This window comes from Muntiacus reevesi, chromosome 9 (genome assembly GCF_963930625.1).
Source record: "Muntiacus reevesi chromosome 9, mMunRee1.1, whole genome shotgun sequence".
NCBI classification, from domain to species: Eukaryota; Metazoa; Chordata; class Mammalia; order Artiodactyla; family Cervidae; genus Muntiacus; species Muntiacus reevesi.
This window is the reverse complement of record NC_089257.1, coordinates 79,917,027-79,937,881: the sequence shown is the minus strand read 5'-3', so window position 1 is coordinate 79,937,881 and position 20,855 is coordinate 79,917,027. Positions and strand designations below refer to the sequence as shown.

Below are 20,855 nucleotides of genomic sequence, written 5' to 3'. Positions count from 1 at the left end.
TATGACCAGTGTGTCCTCTTGGCAAAATTCTATTAGCCTTTGCCCGGCTTCATTTTGTATTCCAAGGCCAAATTTGCTTTTTACTCCAGGTTTTTCTTGACTTCCTACTTTTACATTCCTGTTCCCTATAATGAAAAGACATCTTTTTTGGGTGTTATTTCTAAAAGGCCTTGTTGATCTTCATAGAACCGTTCAACTTCAGCTTCTTCAGCATTACTGGTTGGGGCATAGACTTGGATTACCATGATATTGAATGATTTGCCTTGGAAACAAACGGAGATAATTCTGTTGTTTTTAAGATTACATCGAAGTACTGCATTTTGGACTCTTTTGTTGACCAAGATGGCTATTCCATTTCTTCTAAGGGATTCTTGTCCACAGTAGTAGATATAATGGTCATCTGAGTTAAATTTACCCATCCCAGACACACTTAGTTGAATAAAAAGTTTCACAAATGGTACATAACCTTAATACATGTGAAAGAACTTGATATTTTCAGCACATAATTATATTTTTTAATTTCCTATTTACAGTGCTCTGCCCATCCCAGATTGGAAACTAAGTCATGAATCAAAGATTCAAGCAAGGATATTATTTTTTTCTGTCTTGTTTTCCATAATAAGATGGACAACCTAGTTATGAGACCAAGCACAACACAAATAAAAGCTGCAGAAACTGCTATATTAGTTATAGATGGTACTGGTGTGAATAACGTTTATTATATTCTAGATCCCTTATAAATAAACCCCCCATTACTGTTGTCATTTTCAGCTAAAGCTTTGGTTAACATGTGGTAGGATGAGGACTTATGCAATATATAATGCGTGAAGTATTTTACTATGTAGGAAAACAAGTGCAGTCTTGTTAGGAGAAACTAACTCTAAATCACACACACCTTAATGATATCTGCAAATGACATTTATCCTTTGCAAAGTCAAAATTGGAGCAGTTGCTCATTATATTACTTAATGTTCCTTATAAAAAAAATCTGTATAGTCAAAATACGCTGCAATTGGTGTCTGAGAAAAGAATATCCTTTCAGAAATAGCTAGTTTGTTTTGTTGTTTAAATAATGATAACAATATATAACTCTGTTTCCTTTTCTGTTTTATTCAACAGGAGTAAAACGTTAACCAAAGTATTGATAGTTTATATTTATTTGCTTTCATTGCAAATAATTGAATATCTTATGTTTACTTATATTTAATATTTATTTCAACATTATAAATCATCAAAATTTATGTAGTTACATGTAAATTATTTTATTTTAAATAAGTAATAATTGAATCTTTTTTTAAGTACATGCAGTTGAGGTGTCATTTATATTTTGATTAATTCTAATTAATGTATGGCCTTTGAAGGAAATATTCTGTTCTTATTGGAGCATTGTGTTTCATGATGAAGATTAGTTAATCTGAGTGTTGGCTCAGAGATGTTTCAATCAAATTAAAAAAAGAGTAATGATCACCAGTGATAACTCAGAGCAAATTTCATTTGGTTAGGACAATAAAATTTAGTGTGGTAGTAGGAGGCAGGCTCCCTATTAATATCTGCATTTGAGTCTAGTTCCAATAATTATGTGTGTGTGTGTGTTTTACTTAATATCTTTAAGCCTCAGTTTCCCCAGCAGTAATGTAATAGCATCTGCCACTAAAGGCTGCTGTGAAGGTAAATATAAATGTATGCACGACTGAGTCTAGCATGTTTCTCAGAAGGTCTTACAAATTTACCAGAGAGAATACCTAAGTGAAGTCTCAGTGTAACCTCAAATTTTATTTACAAATATTATGCAATGAAATTTATTCTTGAAATTGAACATTTTGTGTGCAGCATTAATAGCTTTCTCTGCTATAAAAATGTACATTTCAATACATAAAATAAAAAATATATAGAAAAAATGGTAATTAAAAATAATTATTTTCACCACTCAGAGATAATCAGTTAATATTGGCAAGTTTGCTTTCAATCTTCTTTTTAATATTAATTAAAATATGAAATCATATAATTGAAAGCATACAAATAAATGACATAATGTATGCCAGCCACTTTTGGAGTAGGAAATGGCAACACACTCCAGTAATCTTGCCTAGAAAACTCCATGGGCAGAGGAGCCTGGTGGGCTACTGCCCATGGGGTTTCAAAGAGCTGGATTTCACTGAGCACAAACACGAACACATGTGTCAGCCATTGGATATTGATAAAGTGATGAAAATGATAGATAGGGTCCTTGATTTCATACTGCTTGAAAATTCTGTGACCAACTGAATTAAATACTTATTTATCTGAGAAGGGGTTATTATTTGAAATTTGAATAGGACTCCTACAAATCAATGACAACAACAAAAACACCTGGATTAAAAAATGGGAGAAGAACTTGAAACCAGTAATTTATTTTATTACATGCTCATTTATGTCTATGTGACAATTAATATTCCTACTTAAATATAAATTTAACAGCTTTCCTCATTACTTGATCTTAAGAAAGCAGAATGCCCCATAGTCTACTGAGTGGGAAGACCTAATCAGACGTTTCCCCAAAGAAGACATACAGATGGCTAATAAACAAATAAAAAGATGCTCAACATTGCTCATTGTTTGAGAAATGCAAATCAAAACCACAATGAGGTGTCAACTCACACCACTCAGACTGGCCATTATTAAAAAGAAAAAAATCTGCAAATAATAAATACTGGAGAGGGTGTGGAGAAAAGGATACCCTCTTACACAACTGTTGCAAATGTAAATTGACATGGCCACTATGGAGAACAGTACGAAGATTCTTTAAAACACCAGGAATAAAACTACTATATAACCCAAAATTCCACTACTGGGCAAATACTCTGAGTAAACCGTAATTGGAAAAGGCACATGTATTCCAGTGTTTATTGCAGCAATGTTTACAATAGGTAGGATTGGAAGCAATCTAGATGTCCATTGACCGATGAGGGATGAAGAAGTTGTGGTACCTATATACAGTGGTATGTTATTCAGCCATAAAAAGGAGCACATATGAGTTAGTTCTAATGAGGTGAATGAACCTAAGGCCTATTATACAGAGTGAAGCAAGCCAGAAAGAGAAAAACAAATATAGTATATTAACACATATATATGGAATCTAGAAAGTTGGTACTGATGAACCTTTTGCAGGGCAGCAATGGAGATGCAGGCATAGAGAACAGACTCGTGGACACAGTGGGGGAAGGAGATAGTGCGACAAGTTGAGAGAATAGCATTGAGACATATGCATTTCCATTTGTAAAATGGATCGCCAGTAGGAATCTGCTGTGTGATATAGGGAGCTCAGGGCTTCCCAGGTGGTGCTAGTGGTAAAAGAACTCACCTGTCAATGCAGGGGCTGTAAGAGAGACGGGTCTGAGCCCTGGGTCAGGAAGGTACCTTGGAGGAAGGCATGGCAACCCATCCCAGTATTCTTGCCTGAGGAGTCCTGTAGATGGAGGAGCCTGGCTGGCTACAGTCCATGGACACGACTGAAGTGACTTAGCATGCATACATGCAGAGAGCTCAAATTCAGTGCTCTGTGACAATCAAGAGAATTGGGATGCATGGGAGGGGTCAGATAGGGTGAGAGGTAGGAAGCAGGAGGTAGATTGAAGAGGGAGGGGAAATATATATATATACCTATAACTGATTCAGGTTGATGTATGGCAGAAATCAACACAATATTGTAAAGTAATTATCCTCCAATTAAAAATAAATATATTTATATTTTTATAAATTAAAATTTTATTTATTTATAAGTAAATAAAATATATTTGAAGCTATGATCAAAAATCTCCCCAAAAACAAAAGCCCAGGACCAGATGGCTTCACAGAAGAATTCTATCGAGCATTTAGAGAACTCATGCCTATCTTTCTAAAACTTTTTCAAAAAATTGCAGAGGAAGGAACACTTCCAAACTCATTCTACAAGGCCACCATCATCCTGATACCAAAACCAAAGAAAACACAAAAAAAGAAAACTACGGGCTTATATCACTGATGGACATAGATGCAAAAATCCTTAACAAAATTTTAGCAAACAGAATTCAGCAACATGTCAAAAAGCTCATACACCATGATCAAGTTGGGTTTATTCTAGGGATGCAAGGATTCTTCAAAATACACAAATCAATCAGTGTGACACATTATATTAACAAATTGAAAGATAAAATTCATATGATAATAGATGCAGAAAAAGACTTTGATACAATTCAGCACCCATTTATTATTAAAACTCTTCAAAAAATGGGCATAAAAGGAACCTACCTCAACATGGTAAAGGCCACATGTGATAAGCCTATAGAAAATATTGTTCTAAATAGTGAAAAACTGAAAGCATTCCCCCTAAGATCAGGAACAAGACAAGTGTGTCCACCTCCACCACTATTATTCAACATAGTTCTGGAAATCCTAGCTATAGCAATCAGAGAAGAAAAAGAAATAAAAGGAATCCAGACCAGAAAAGAAGATGTAAAGTTCTCACTGTTTGCAGATGACATGATACTGTACATAGAAAACCCTAAAGATACTATCAGAAAATTACTAGAGCTAATCAGTGAATTTAGCAAAGTTGCAGGACACAAAATCAACACACAGAAATAACTTGCACTTCTATAACTAACAATGAAAAACCAGAAGAAGAAATTAGGAATCAATCCCATTCACCATTGCAACAAAAAATTTAAATATCTAGGAATAAACTTACCTAAGGAGACAAAAGAACTGTACACAGAAAATTTTAAGACACCAATGAAAGAAACCAAAGATGCCATAAACAGATGGAGAGCCAGTCCATGTTCCTGGGTAGGAGAATTAATATTGTGAAAATGACTATACTACCAAATGCAATCTACAGCTTCAATGTGATTCCTATCAAATAACCAATGACATTTTTTCACAGAATTAGAACGAAAAAATTCACAATTCATATGGAAACACAAAAGATCCTGAATAGCTTAAGCAGTCTTGATAAAGAAGAATGGAGATGGAGGAATCAACCTTCCTGACTTTGGATTATACTCCAAAGCTAACGTCATCAAGACAGTATGGTACTGGCACAAGAACAGAAATATAGACCAATGGATAAAAATAGACAGTCCAGAAATAAACCCATGCACCTATGGGTCCCTTATTTTTGACAAAGAATGCAAGAATGTACAATAGGGCAAACATAGCCTCTTCAATAAGTGTTCTGGGAAAACTGCACAGCTACATACAAAAGAATGAAATTAGAACACTTCCTAACACCATACACAAAGATAAACTCAAAATAGATTAAAGGCCTAAATGTAAGACCAGAAACTATAAAACTCTTGGAGAAAAACATAGGCAGAACACTCAAAGACATAAACCACTGCAAGATCCTCTATGACCCACCTCCTAGAGTAATGGAAATAAAAACCAAAGTAAGCAAGTGGGACCTGATTAAACTTAAAAACTTTTGTGCAGCAAAGGAAACTATAAACTATAAGGTGGAAAAGCAACCCTCAAAATGGGAGAAAATAATAACAAATGAAACAACTGACAAAGGATTAATTTCAAAAAGATACAAGCAGCTCATACAACTCAACACCAGAAAAATAAACATCCCAATCAAAAAGTGGGAAAAAGCTCTAAACAGACATTTCTCCAAAGAAGACATACAGATGGCTAACAAACACAAGAAAAGATGCTCAACATCACTCATTATTAGAGAAATGCAAATCAAAACTTCAGTGAGTATCACCTCACACCAGTCAGAAGGGACATCATCAAAAATTCTACAAACAATAAATACTGGAGAGGGTGTGGAGAAAAGGGAATCTCTTGCACTGTTCATGGGAATGTAAATTGATACAGCCACTATGGAAGATAGTATGAAGATTCCTTAAAAAATTTGGAATAAAACCACCATATGACCCAGTAATCCCACTCCTAGGCAAATACCCTGAGGAAACCAAAATTGAAAAAGACACATGTATCCCATTGTTCATTGCAGCATTATTTACAATAGCTAGAACATGAAAGCAACCTAGACATCCTTTGACAGATGAATGGATAAGGAAGTTGTGGTACATATACACAATGGAATATTACTCAGCCATAAAAAGTAACTCATTTGAGTCAGTTGTAATGAAGCAGATGAAACTAGAACCTATTATACAGAGTGAAGTAAAAAAGAGAAAGATAAGTATCATATTCTAATACATACAAGCAGAATCTAGAAAATGGCACTGAAGTTTCGTTACAGGGCAGCAATGGAGAAACAGACATAGAGAATAGATGGACATGGGGAGAGGGGAGGAGAGGGTGAGATGTATGCAGAGAGTAACATGGAGACTTACATTACCATATGTAAGATAGATAGCCATTGCTGTCTAGCTCAGGAAACTCAAACAGGGGCTCTGTATCAATCTAGAGGGGTGGGATTGGGAGGGAGATGGTGGGAGGGGGGAGAGTTTCACAAAGGAGGGGATATATGCATGCCTATGGCTGATTCATGTTGGGATTTGACAGAAAACAACACCATTCTATAAAGCAATTGTCCTTCAATTAAAAAATAAATAAATATATATAAAAGTTATATAAACCATACCATGATCCAGGTTTATCCAAAGTATTTGTTTGCTCCTTGTAGAAACTCTATTTTGTTGAATTGCCTTGAAAGATGTGTGGTTACACTCAAACATCTCTTCTGGGTATTAATCTGCTCAGGAATATTATAATCCTTCATTGTTCCATGGAATCTTAAAAAGACTATTGAGCTAATAATGACAGTACAAAAATTATTCTCTTCCATAGGATTGATAGGACTGCTCACACAGTGATATAATTGTAATATTTGCAGATTAAAAATGCAATTTTAAGAAAATTTAGAAGACTTTAAGTATAAAGAGAATTTTGGAAGTATTTCAGTTAGCAGAATTCTGTTAACATAGAAGCTTATGGTCCTCCTCATAGCTTTAAGAGAGGACAGCTTAAGCTTCTTGCACCTTATATTTTATCTAGTAAAATGTCAAAATTGCCACAGGTCTGATGACAGTAATTCTACATGGAAAACCCAATAGATAGCTAGCATATCTGTATCTCACCCTTTTAATTCTATTACTAAAGCTCAAATTCATTGCTTTAATTTATAAACATGAAGTACTATATAGAAGTCAGGTTTAAATGCCAATAGCTTTTATTTTTACAGTCAATATTGTTATTTGCAAAGCTAAAAATTTATTTTCCAAACTAGAACTGGAAACTTCAATTTATAATTTCCTTAACTAAACCTGTATTTTAGTGTATTTCTCCCTGTCAGTGAATGCTTCCAGCCTTTAACTTTGAACAGTGCTTGCATTTGTTTTTGACAAATGTTTGCCTTATTATAAGACCATTCATTTATGTCAATCAACTTCACATAACAATTGACAATTGAGCCAATATCCTTTCCTTTAAAACTTTGGAATATAATTCAAGTCCTGCATGATTTTACCACCTGACTTTAATTTCCTCCACATGAAGGGGTTATAGGCACTTTAAACCTGATATCTACCACCTTGTGTACGATATAAGTCACGATAAGTTATTGCTTTGAATATCAGAGGTCAACGGCATAATTTATTTTGAAAAATAATGCATTCTCACTATGCCCAAAATAGTTCATTCTGATATTTAGAATTGTTTACATCAAGGTACATATAATGAAACATAAACCTTGGGACACTCTTCTTTCTCCTTCAAAAGCACAGCAGTGCATGCTGATTCCACATGTTCACTATTTCCTAAAATATGTCTACAATCCTTATTAAATCCCTCCTTCTCATAGCCATGTTTACTGTCGTTCACTGTAGTATACCATCATGCCATGCCACCTGGACTATTGGAACACGCTCCAATCTAGTATATGTGCTGCAAATTCTTGCCTCATCCATTTGGTTCTAGACAGTAATATCCCTGGTGGCTCAGTGAGTAAAGAATCTGCCTGCAATATAGGAGACCCAGGTTTCAATCCCTGGGTCAGAAAGATCCCCTAGAGAAGAGAATGGCAAACCAACCTAGTCTTCTTGCCTGAAGAATTTCATAAGCAGAGGAGTCTGGTGGGCTACAATCAATGGGGTTGCAAATAGTTGGACATGACTTAGTGACAAACACAAACACAGTAATATAAAAAAGGATTTTCTAAGAACAAAATAGAGGTTAGGTCTCCCAAAGGCCCAGGATCTTCATCTGACATAAAATATGCTCTTTGTTTTGAAACATGTCATTCACTTGACTTTTAACACACCTTGCTGAACTTTTCAGTTTAACTATATAAAATAATGAGAGTAATAAATTTAATACTACTACTAATAATAAAATATAATGAAAATAATATCATATAAATGAAACTAATATATTTGTTGTTCAGTCACTAAGTCATGTCTCTCCGAGGTTCCAAGGACTGCAGCACACGAGGTTTCCGTGTCCTTCACCATCTCCCGGAGCTTGCACAAACTCTTGTCCATTGAGTCTTGATGCCATCCAATAATCTCATCCTCTGTCATGCCTTTCTCCTCCTGCGTTTAGTCTCTCCAAGCATCAGGATCTTTTCCAATGAGTCAGCTCTTGTGGTCAAAGTATTGGAACTTCAGCTTAAGCATCGGTCCTCCCAATGAATATTCAGGAGTGATGTTTGCATTTTCTTTCTTTTCTTGAGGATGGTTTTGATCACCACCTCCTGTACAATGTTACAAAACCCCTGCCATAGTTCCTCAGGCATTCTGTCAATCAGATCTAGTTCCTTGAATCTATTTGTCACTTCTACTGTATAAAGATAATAGTAATGAAAAAAATAAAAATAAAAAGAGCTATTAACAATATTTATTTAGTACTTAATATATAGTAGATATGCTCAACTTTTTAATAAAATTTTGTTATGTTATCACAATTCTGTAAGAAATCTGTATTTTAAATTCCATTTCATAGACCAAGAAAGATATGTTTAATATATCTTATTACTTGGTCAAAGTTACAGAGCAGAGGCAGTATTTAACCTGATTCCTGGCACAAAGGCAAACTCTTAATGACTATACTACACAATTTAAATTTTTTGCCTTTGCTTCATCCTCCATTGTTTTTCATAATTCAGGATTCAGTTTGTGAGTAGCCTATTTCATGGAACTTTCCTAAAATATACCTATACTGACTTTATCAAATAAGCTAACCACACTTTTGTAAAATATAATCTCACTGTATTTTAACCTTTTATTGATTTCTGAAACTTCAGTTTATGAGCTGTGCTTTCTGATGCATTACATTTAAAAATTCTATTGTAAAAGAGAATGAGTAAAATCAATGATGGAGTATACATTACATTGCTAAATTGGAAATAATTTATCACAGTAAGGATCCTTTGCTAAAGGAAATATTGGCCTCCCTTTGAGATATCAATATTTTGTTTCTTATATGAAATGAGAGTACACTTTTAAATATCCTTGAAAAATAAAAGAAGTATGAGCCCTCTATTTAAGATATTAATAAATTATGAAATCTCATAATCTGAAAAATCATGGTCTACACTGAAGTCATATGGGACCCTATATTTATTTATGTACAGATTTTCTTCTACACTGTAAAAACTCTTTAAGGATTAGTCATTTTCTATTTAACTTCACATTATTGGGACCATTATACTTTCTGCTGGCAGTGCAGGCTTAATATTGCTTTTGTAAGTAGAGACAAACTTGTGAAGATTTCTTTCTAAATCCAAATTTTCTGTAACATGCTGTCAGTCCAAAATTTATACCTTATTTCTTGCTGTCAACACTACTGCTATTATTGCTACAATTACAAACCTGCTCTCTTACATTACCATTTAAATATTTCATGTGCATTATCCCCCACCCTTTTTCCTCATAAACACATGTTGCAGCAGATGGGGCACATTCAGTTATTTTAATTTAGCAGGAGAAGAAATTAAAGCTCAGAGAGATAAAATATTTGGTAACAATTCTTCAATTATTAAGTTATAGAGTTGGAATCAGAACCTGATTCTTTTGTCAGCCTAGTGAACACAGCACCATGTCATATTCAGGTTCCTCCATCTCAAACTAGTTTATAAGCCCCATGCTGTTAAGGACTATTTTGAATATTTTCTCACAGAGGTAGTACTAGTGCCCTACATATGAAGATTTAAAAAGCAATAATAATCTTTCATACACAGTATCAATCAAAGGGTATACTGATACTGTGTATAGAATAGATAACTAATGAGAACCTACTGTATAGTTCAGGGGACTCTACTCAATGTTCTGTGGAGACCTAAATGGGAAAGAAATCCAAAAAAGAGGGGATATATGTACACGTGTAGCTGATTCACTTTACTATACAGTAGAAACTGACATAGCAGTGTGAAGCAACTGTACTCTAATAAAATTTGATATAACACAATCAAAGAGAGTCAGTTAAAGAACTGTAGTTAATATTAGGAGAGTCCTAAATCAGGGTGGGGCTTCCCCGGTGGCTCAGTGGTAAAGAATATGTTTGCCATTGCAGGAGACCTGGGTTCGATCCCTGGGTTGGGAATATACCCTGGAAGAGGAAATGGCAATCCACTCTAATATTGCTGCCTGGGAAATCCCATGGACATAACAGCCTGGCAGGCCACAGTCCATGGCTGCAAAAGAGCCAGACACAACTGAACAACAGCAGTCAAATCAGGATACTGCTTTAGACTTGCCAAATAACTTACTTTGGTCCATATATCAAATAACTAGAATAATTTGATTTAGGTTTACAATTTTCAAGCTGTCTTTCATCATTACCCATGTTTAATGCATGAACATGCTGAGTGGTTTCAGGTCTCTTAATCACCTTTCTTTTTAGAGCTAATTAAAATCAAATAAGAAGAAAAGAAAAACGATTGACCATACTTTCTTTTGCTATAAGAAATCATGGATCTCACTTAAAATCCAAAGGCATTCTCTGAAAGCTGATGCAAAGGACAGTGTCAAGAAAATCACACAAGAATATGTTTTTGTGTAAACTGGAGACTGAACATACCAACAATGGTCTATATGTATTTTGCCATCTTAAGATAATTTTTAAAATAAAGACTATTTTTTAGAGCTGTTTAAGGTTCACAACAAAATGGAGGGAAACATGCTACTCCCACTCATATATAGCCTCAACTCACCTTTGAAAGTGATAGTCACTCAGTCATGTCTGACTCTTCATGACCCATGAACTGTAGCCTGCCAGGCTCCTCTGTCCATGGAATTCTCCACTCAAGAATACTGGTGTCAGTAGCCATTTCCTTCTGGGGTTCTTCCAAGCCTGGAATTGAACACTAGTCTACTGAAGGTTGCTTTCAAATTTTGGCAACTGTAAGTAAAGCGTCTATGAACATTCATGTACAGATTTTTGAGTGGACATAAATTTTCAAATCCTTTGTGTGAATAAAGCCCGTTTTGTTTTGTAAAAAGCTGTCAAACTGTCTTCCAAAGTGGCTGCACCATTTTGTATCTCCCCCAGCACTGAATGAGGGTTCTTGTTGCTCTAAATCCTTGTCAGCACTTGATGATGTCAGTATTCCAGATTTTCTAGTAGGTGTGTAGTGGTATCTCACTGTTGTTTTAATTTGCAGTTCTGTGATGACATATGGTATTGAGCATCTTTTCATATGTGTATTTGTCATTTGTATATTGTCTTAGATGAGGTATATATTAAAATCTTTTGCTCATTTTAAAAATTGGGTTCTTATTAAGTTTTAAGTGTTCCTTTTATATTTTTATAACGGTCATTTATCAGATAGGTCTTTTGTAAATATTTTCTCCCAAGCTGTAGCTTATCTTATTATTTTCCACAGGACAGATTAAAAAATATTTTCAAAATCTGAAAACACCTCATATCCAGATGAATCTGAGCCAATGAAATATAAAAGTCTAACAGTTCTTAGAGATCATTATACTTTGAAATCTTAGAGATGAAACTATTTTTGGTGGAGCTGACACTAACCACAAAATTGAGAAGATTTTGGATGAGATTCCAAGAAATCTGGCATCACTTTGGCAATCATATATCCTAAATGCTTCTCAAGTTCCATTGTTATACTTTCTGATGTCACCAGCACTTGATTTTTAAACAATAGGAATTTCAGTTTATCTTGCATATATAAATTGTTGTCACAAAATATTAGCTTAATGGGGAGAGAATAATGACTTAAATAAGCAGATGAGCTTTTTATTTTCTTTTAATTGCAAGTTTAAAGCCAAGAATTTTAGAGTAACATCAATTAGAAACTCTAAAAGGAGAATATAAATCTAGATTGATATATGCTTACTTGGAGACATATATGACTTTTGTGAATTCTTGCCTTTGCTAGCTCTTTCCTCTATAGAAAAAAATATTTTAAATATGCTATGAGTACATTTATACTTAAATATGCGATGAGTACATTGCCACCCTGCTTATTTAACTTATAAGCAGAGTACATCTTGCAAACTGCCGTGCTGGATGAAGCATAAGCTGGAATCAAGATTGTCAAGAAAAATATCAGTTACCTCAGATATGCAGATGACACCACCTTTATGGCAGAAAGCAAAGAGGAAATAAAGAGCCTCTTGATGAAAGTGAAAGAGGAGACTGAAGAAGTTGGCTTAAAACTCAACATTCAGAAAACTAAGATCTTGGCATCTGGTCCCATCACTTCATGGCCAATAAATGTGGAAACAATAGAAACAGTGACAGACTTTCTTTTCTTGGGTTCCAAAATCATTGCAGCCATGAAATGAAAAGATGCGTGCTCCTCGGAAGAAAGGATGTGACCAACCTAGACAGCATATTGAAAGCAGAGACATTACTTTGCTATCAGAATTAACTAGTCAAAGCTATGGTTTTTCCAGTAGTCACATATGGATGTGAGAGTTGGACCATAAAGAAAGCTAAGCATCAAAGAATTGATACTTTTAAATTGTGGTGTTGCAGAAGACTCTTGAGAGTCCCTTGGACTGCAAAGAGATCAAACCAGTTCATCCTAAAGGAAATCAGTCCTGAATATTCATTGGAAAGACTGATGCTGAAGCTGAAGCTCCGATACTTTGGTCACCTGATGCAATGAACTGACTCATTGGAAAAGACCTTGATTCTGGGAAAGATTGAAGGCAGGAGGAGAAGGGGATGACATAGGATAAAGTTGTTGAATGGCATCACTGACTCGATGGACATGAGTTTGAGCAAATTCTGGGTGTTGGGGATGGACAGGGAGCCTGGTGTGCTGCAGTCCATGACTTCACAAAAAGTCGGACATGACTGAGTGACTGAACTGAACTGATGAGTATCTTAGTATAAGAAGGAATATAACCAGAATGTATGTACTATCAGAAATTCACTATTATTAGATATATGTTCCTTCCTTTAAAAAAAAAGTAAAAACATTTTGTATATCCCTGAAAATATCAAGGGTCTGCTGAACTGTGACTGATGGATAAGTCACTCTACCTCATAGTAATACTTTTATTAATTAGTTTAGTGTTTTTATTTATTTCAAATTTCATTCTTAAGATTTACTGCTTCCCATTCTGTTAGGAAGCTAAAATTGAACAGGTTATTAATAATAGCTAACATTTTTTCCACTTGTACTTTTTCTGTGCAATACTCACTCAAACATTGTTCCAAATACTTTTACACATATAAGTTCATTTAATTTTTATAACAAGCATATGAGGAAGTATTACTTGTTAAAATTGTAACTGAGTAGTTGACAAAGTATTATATTATTTTCAGGTCCACCACATAGTGACTCAGTAATTTTATAGGTTATACTCCATATAAAGTTATTATAAAATGTTGGTTCTATTTCCTGTGGTACATTGCATTCTCATGTCTTACTTGCTGTCTCGTTATTTGTACCTCTTAATCCCTTTCACCTATCTTGCCTCTTTTCCCATTCCTCTTCCCACTGTTAGCCACTGGTTTGTCCTCTGTATCTGTAAAACAATGAGGATTTCTCAAAAAATTAAAAATTAAACTACCATAGGAACCAGAAATTCTTGCTCGTATATATCTGAGTTATATCTGAAGAAAACAAAAAAAGCTAATTCAAAAAGATATATCCACCCCAATGATCATAGTGACATTATTTGCAGTAGTCAAGATATGGAGGAAGTATAATTTTCATCATTTCTCTTCTGTTTTCTGCTGTTGCATAGAATATTTCTCCAAAACAATGTAAAACAACAATTATTTTATTTTGTTCACATTTTGTGGATTAGGAATTTGCTAAGGGCTTCCCTGGTGGCTCAGTGGTAAAGAATCCACAGCCAATGCAGGAGACACTGGTTCGATCCCTGAGTTGGGAAAGTCCCCTGGAAAAGAGCCCACTGGAGTCGACCCACTGCAGTATTCTTGCCTGGGAAATGCCATGGCCAGAGGAGCCTGGCAGGCTACAAGTCATGGGGTCATATAAGAGTCGAACATGACTCACCAACTAAGCAACAACAAGGGCCCCCCAGGATAGTTCTTCCTTGCAGTCTTTATTAGATACCTGAACTGACTATTTTTAATGTGGCTCTTCTTTACAGCTGGAAATGTTTGCTTTTTATTGGCTGGGAGATCAGCTGGAGTTGTTGACTGAAATAGATACATGTGGATCACAGGGCAGTTGTATTTTGTACATGCATTCTGACTTTCACCAGAGCAAACAGAGATAATCAAGTAACTCAGTAGCTTTTTCTGATTCAGCTTTAGCAGACAAAGCATCATATTTGCTGTATTGTCCTGGTTATTTAAACCATGAAGAGTAGTTTAAAGTCAAGAATAAGAAATATAGACTATACTTCTCAGTAGAGGGAGTGTCAAAGAATTTATAGATTTAAATTGTCACAATTCCCTACTGATGTTGAGAATATTATAGAAAGAGGTAAAGTAAATTAAATGGGGAATCTAGCATTAAACCCAGTTCATTCCAGCTCCAGAGACATTACACATAACCACTCTTCTGTGGAGCCACACTTAAGAAAGAATTGACATGGTCTGTGTAAGCACTCTCTGCTGTAATATGTCAGATCACTTTATTTAAAATCATGTCAATTTTTTATGATTCTTTTGGAGAATAGAGCAAAAGATGAAACATAAGAATTCATTTAGCCCAACTCAGGGATACTGTGGCTTATGGGTCAAATCTGGCTAATAATTCATTCCTGTAAAAAGAATTTTATCAGAACAAAACCTCACCTATTTGTTTATCTATTGTTTATGGCTGCTTTTTTGTTTCAAAGGCAGAGTCCAGTGCCCCATATGGATCATTTGTTCTCAAAATTCTATGATAGTTATTATCTGGCTTTTAAGAAAATATTTTCCAGCTCCTATTTAAAGGATCAGAGATTAAACGTTAAGGTAAAAGAGAAAACAGGCATTGTGGTAAGAAATGTTAAATAGCTAACCTATTATTACTAAATCAACCAGTGTATAGATTAGTACAAGTATACAGGTAATGTCTCTAAAGGGAACATTCATTTTCATTTTATAATATCTGTAGTTTATTCTAGTCAGAGCTACATTCAATTATATAATAAAAGTCTTAGTATTAAATACATAAAAATGCCAACAGCATCTTGCTGCAGTGAACAGAAAGAAGTCTTCCATTTATACTTATCAATAGTTTATACTCTCAGATCTCTGATTTGTCAAATAGGATTTTTGAGTTTTAATTACTACATATAAAGTATATTCAATCTCACTTCTCACTGTTGTGACAAAAAGACTTTATGTGTTGACTTAGAACGAGGTATACCACTCTGATACTTATAAGTTATGAGGAAAAAACCAGGATAAGCTAAGACTAAACCTAGACCTGTAAAACCGAGAATTGAAAGTTAGTGTTTTAGTCCCCAGGAAAGAATATTATTCAAAGAAACTTAAGAAATTATTTATTTATGTGTTATATAGTAATTCATCAGTAGGCACAAAAGAAAGTTGTATTTAGAACCCCTATTATTACAGATAGCAGAAAATGAACACTAACCCAAATGAAAGAGCTCAGCTCATATTAATTTGAAATTTTTGAGCCCATCTTTGAGATTATTGAATAGTTGATTTGATGACAGTTAAGGCAAGAAGAACATTAGAATCATCTCATTTAACTCTTTCCATAAATCTTTGACAATGATACAACTTGCCTTGTTTCTCACATGAGGAAATTCAAATGGTATGTCCAAGATCCCAGAATTACCAAGAAGCAGAATCAAAACTTGAATCAAACATTTTGTTATATAAAACATGTGTACCATAGAATTGACCATCACTAAAGGAGAAAAGAGAAATTTGGTTATTTGAAATGCAGTTTCTCAGAAATAATATCATGTTTTCATGTGTGTTAGTCTTATATGACAATACAAATAAAAATGATAATAACATCAACAATGATAAAATCTCCCCAAAATATAGCTCTTAAACTTCCAATGTAATACTATCATTAAGCCTTTTTTCTCCCCTAATAAATCTTGCCAACTACCTCAAAACCAATAAAGGATTCTGATTTTGATCTCCATGACAGGCAAAAATATAAAACTACAAATGGGATGCTCTGCCACTTCCTAGTCTCGTGCTTGTAGTAGGTTACTTAAGTTGACCTAAAATATATTTATCTCATGTTGTGGGGAGGATTAAGCCAGACAATGTACACAAACTTGTTAGCATAGAATTATCAAATAGAAATTTAGGGAATTCAAACTGTTGTGCTATCCATATTGTTGCCTTCTGGCACCTCAGTAAAGAGATGCAACTTTGGGCAACTTCAAAAATGTTTTAGAAGGTTTTAGCAGTAGATATGAGAAGAAATCGAGGGTAAGTCTCCAGGGTCCAGAATAAGGGACTCCAGACTCTTTAAATTAGAAGAGCTTAGGAGATATGGTGAGTAAATGCAATGTGAATCCTGGAATCGAAAAGGGGCATTAGGCGAAATTGAAATGACTCTGAACCCAGTATGGGCTTTAGTTGATAATAATGTATCAATATTTATTCATTAACCATAAAACAATATGTAATACAAATGTAAGATATTAATAATAGTGATCGATGCTTTTAATAATAGGATTGATGCTTTTGAACTGTGGTGTTGGAGAAGACCCTTGAGAGTCCCTTGAACTGCAAGATCAAACCAGTCCATCCTAACGGAAATCAGTCCTGAATATTCATTGGAAGGACTGATGCTGAAGCTGATACTCCAATACTTTGACCACCTGATGGGAAGAACTGGCTCACTGGGAAATACCCTAATGCTGGGAAAGATTGAATGCAGGAGAAGGGGACAACAGAGGATGAGACAGTTGGATGGCTTCACTGACTCAACAGACATGAGTTGAGTAAGCTCCAGGAGCTGGTGATGGACAGGGAAGCCTGGCTTGCTGTGGTTCATGGGATCACAAAGAGTTGGACACAACCTACTGACTGAACTGAACTGAATCATAGGGGCACCAGGGTACAGGATAAATGGAAACTCTGTGTTGTACCTTTGTAATTTTCTCTATGTATAAAACTGATCTTAAAGTTTATACATGTATATTGTATAGAAATAGTTGATTTAAAGTACAGTGATTCAATATTTTTATAAATTATACTGTCAAAAGTTGTTACAAAGTAATGGCTAAATTCACTGTGCTGTACACTATGTCAATGTTTCTCTTCTCTTTTATACTTAGTGACTTGTATAACTAAGTCCCATATTTCTACCTTGCTCCCGGCACGTTCCCTCTCCTCACTGGTAAACACTAGTTTGTTTTCTACATAGGTGAATCTCTGTTTTGCTATACACATTGGTATGTTTTATTTTTTAGATTTCACATAAAGTAATGACATAGAGTTTTCTTCCTTTCTGTGTCTGACTTATTCCACTAAGCATAATATTCTCTAGGTCCATCCACATTGCTGCAAATGGTGGAATTTTATTTCTTCTTTATGACTAACATTCCGTTGTAGGTATATGCCATATCTTCTTCATCCATTCATCTGTTGATGGACATTTCCTTCCGTCTTGGCTATTGTAAAGAGTGCTGTTATGAACATTGGGAGATATGTATCTTTCCTAATTAATGTTTTACTTTTTTTGTATATATACCCAGGAATGAATATATCATATAGTAGTTCTATTTTTAGTTCTTTGAGGAAATCTCATACTGTTTTCCACAGTGACATCAATATACATTCCAACTGAGAGTGCACAAAGGTTTCCTTTCTTTATCTACATTAGCTATAGTTACAGTTATATAAGCTATAGTTATTGACTTCTTGATGATAGCCATTCTGACTGATGTGAGGTGTTATCTCATTGTGGTTTTTACTTGCACTCCTCTAGTAAATAATGGTGGAGAAGGAAATGGTGATCCACTCCAGTACTCTTGTCTGGAAAATCCCATGGAGGTAGGAGCCTGGTAGACTGCAGTCGATGGGGTCGCTAAGAATCTGACACGACTGAGCTACTTCACTTTCCCTTTTCACTTTCATGCATTGGAGAAGGAAATGGCAACCCACTCCAGTGTTCTTGTCTGGAGAATCCCAGGGACAGCGGAGCCTGGTGGGCTGCTGTCTATGGGGTCGCACAGAGTCGGACTCAACTGAAGCGACTTAGCGGCAGCAGCAGCAGCAGCAGTAAATAATGGGATTGAGAATCTTTTCATGTGCCTATTTGCCATCTTTTTGTCTTCTTTGAAAAAATGGCTATTCAGGTCTTCTGCTCATTTTTAAAACAAATTGATTGCTTTTTTTTTCATAGAATTTTGTGAGCTATTTATAAATTTTGAATACTATTGTCTTATTATCGTCTTATCTGTGATATCATTTGCAAATATTTTCTACCAGTCTTTTCATTTTGTTTGCTGTGCCAAAACTTTTATGTTTAATTAGGTTTCATTGCTTATTTTTACTTTTATTTATTTTGCCTTAGGAAACAGATATAAAAAATGCTGCTTTGATATATGTTAAAGAGTATTCTATTTATTTATTTTTTCTTCTTGGAATTCTATGGTTTCAGGTCTCACAGTTAGGTCTTTGATTCATTTTCAGTCTATTTTTATATATGGTGTGAGGTAATGTTCTAATCTCTTTCTTTTGCATGTAGTTGTTATTCCAGCCAGTCACCTTATGTCTTTTGATTAGAGTAGTTAGTCCATTGGCATTTAAAATTGTTATTGATAAGTTTATGCTTATCATTATTTTATTACTTGTTTTCTGATTGTTTTATAATTCTTCTCTCTTTCTTTCCTTGTCGATTGATGATTTTCTTTAGTAAAATACCTATGTTCATTTCTTTTTAGTTTCTTCATATATCATTGTAGATCGATGATTTGTGGTTACTATGATGTTCATATACGTGTTGTGTATGCATGCTAAATTGCTTCAGTTATGTCCGACTCTGTGCAACCCTATGGACTTCAGCCTTCCAGGCCGCTATGCCCATGGGATTTTCCAGGCAAGAATACTGGAGTGGGTTGCCATGTCCTCCTGCAGGGGATCTTCCCGACACAGGAATTGAACCCACATCTCTTATGTCTCTTACATTGATAGGCAGGTTCTTTACCTAGTGCCACCTGGGAAGCCCTCATATATGTGGACTTATAACAATTTATATCTATTTGTTTTAAACAGTCATTTAAGTTCAAACACATTGTAAAACACCTATATTTTTGCTCCCTTTTCCTTCATTTTTGTTTCTATTGTCATGTTTTACATCTTCATGCTTATCCTTTAATTGTTTATTGCAGTTATAGATGCTGTTACAATCTTTGTTTGCCTTTAATCTTTTTAAGGCTTAACCACACGATTGAATCCCAGTCCCTATTATATATATATATATATATATATATATATATATAGCCTTTCCTAGTGGGCTTTTCCCCTTTCCTGTTTATTCTTTTCTATTGAAAGCAGACCTCTTAACATTTCCTTAGTGTAAATTTAGTATTAATGAACTCTTTTAGTTTTCAGTTGTCTGAAAGGTTTTTATCTTTCCTTTGATACTAAATGAGAATTTTTCTGTAGTATCTTAAGTTTCAGGTTTACCTCCTTTTAGCACTTTGAGTATATCATGCCACTTCCTTATGGTCTGCAAGTTTTCTGCAGAGAAATCAGCTCATAGCATTATGGGGATTACCTTATAAATATTACTGTCTGTTTTATCTTTCTGCCTTTAGAATTCTTTCTTTATCTTTAGCTGTTACCATTTAAATTATGATATGTCTTTTTGTGCGAGTCATTCTTTTTCTTTTCATCTTGATTGGAGCCCCCATCCCACCATACTTTCTTTACCTGAATATCTGTTTCCTCTTTCAGGTTTGGGAAATTTTCAGCCATAATTTACCCATACGCATTTTTGATCCCCTTCTTTCTCTCTTCTCTTTCTCAAGAATTCCAATAATGCAAATATATGTAAGCTCAATTTTATCTCATAAATCTCTTAAACTTTTTTCATATTTTGATAGTCCAGATGTTTATTAAATGACATTTTATCATCAAGCAATTAGTAATAATCTTTCCTTCTTTTCTTCCTTCTTTTAACAAGTATTTACTAAGCATCTATTACATACCAGGTATTATTTTATGTGCTGGGATAAGATAATAAGCAAGTTAAAGAAAAAATAAGTATAAACCATTTTCAAACAATGAAGAAGAAAATAAAGCAGGTGATGTGATAAAAATGTCTAGGTGGGGTGGGCTACCTTAACTCCAATGATCAGGGAAGTTGTCCCTGAAGAGTTTCAGAAAGTTCAGAAGCAAGAGAGGCAAGAGTTTTCATCAGATATGTTGCAAAAGGAATCATAAAAGTCCTAAGATGGTGTATTAGTCTCCTACAGCAGTTGTCAAAGACTACCACAAACTAAAAACTGTTTTCGTTTAGCTGTTCTGATTTGGTGATCTCC

The 20,855-nt window shown here is 34.6% G+C and overlaps 1 pseudogene; it reads right to left on the bottom strand.

Moving 5' to 3' along the window:
• The window catches only part of LOC136174514 (NADH dehydrogenase [ubiquinone] flavoprotein 2, mitochondrial-like), a 66,221-nt pseudogene that overhangs the window by 40,064 nt on the left and 5,302 nt on the right, over positions 1–20,855 (bottom strand).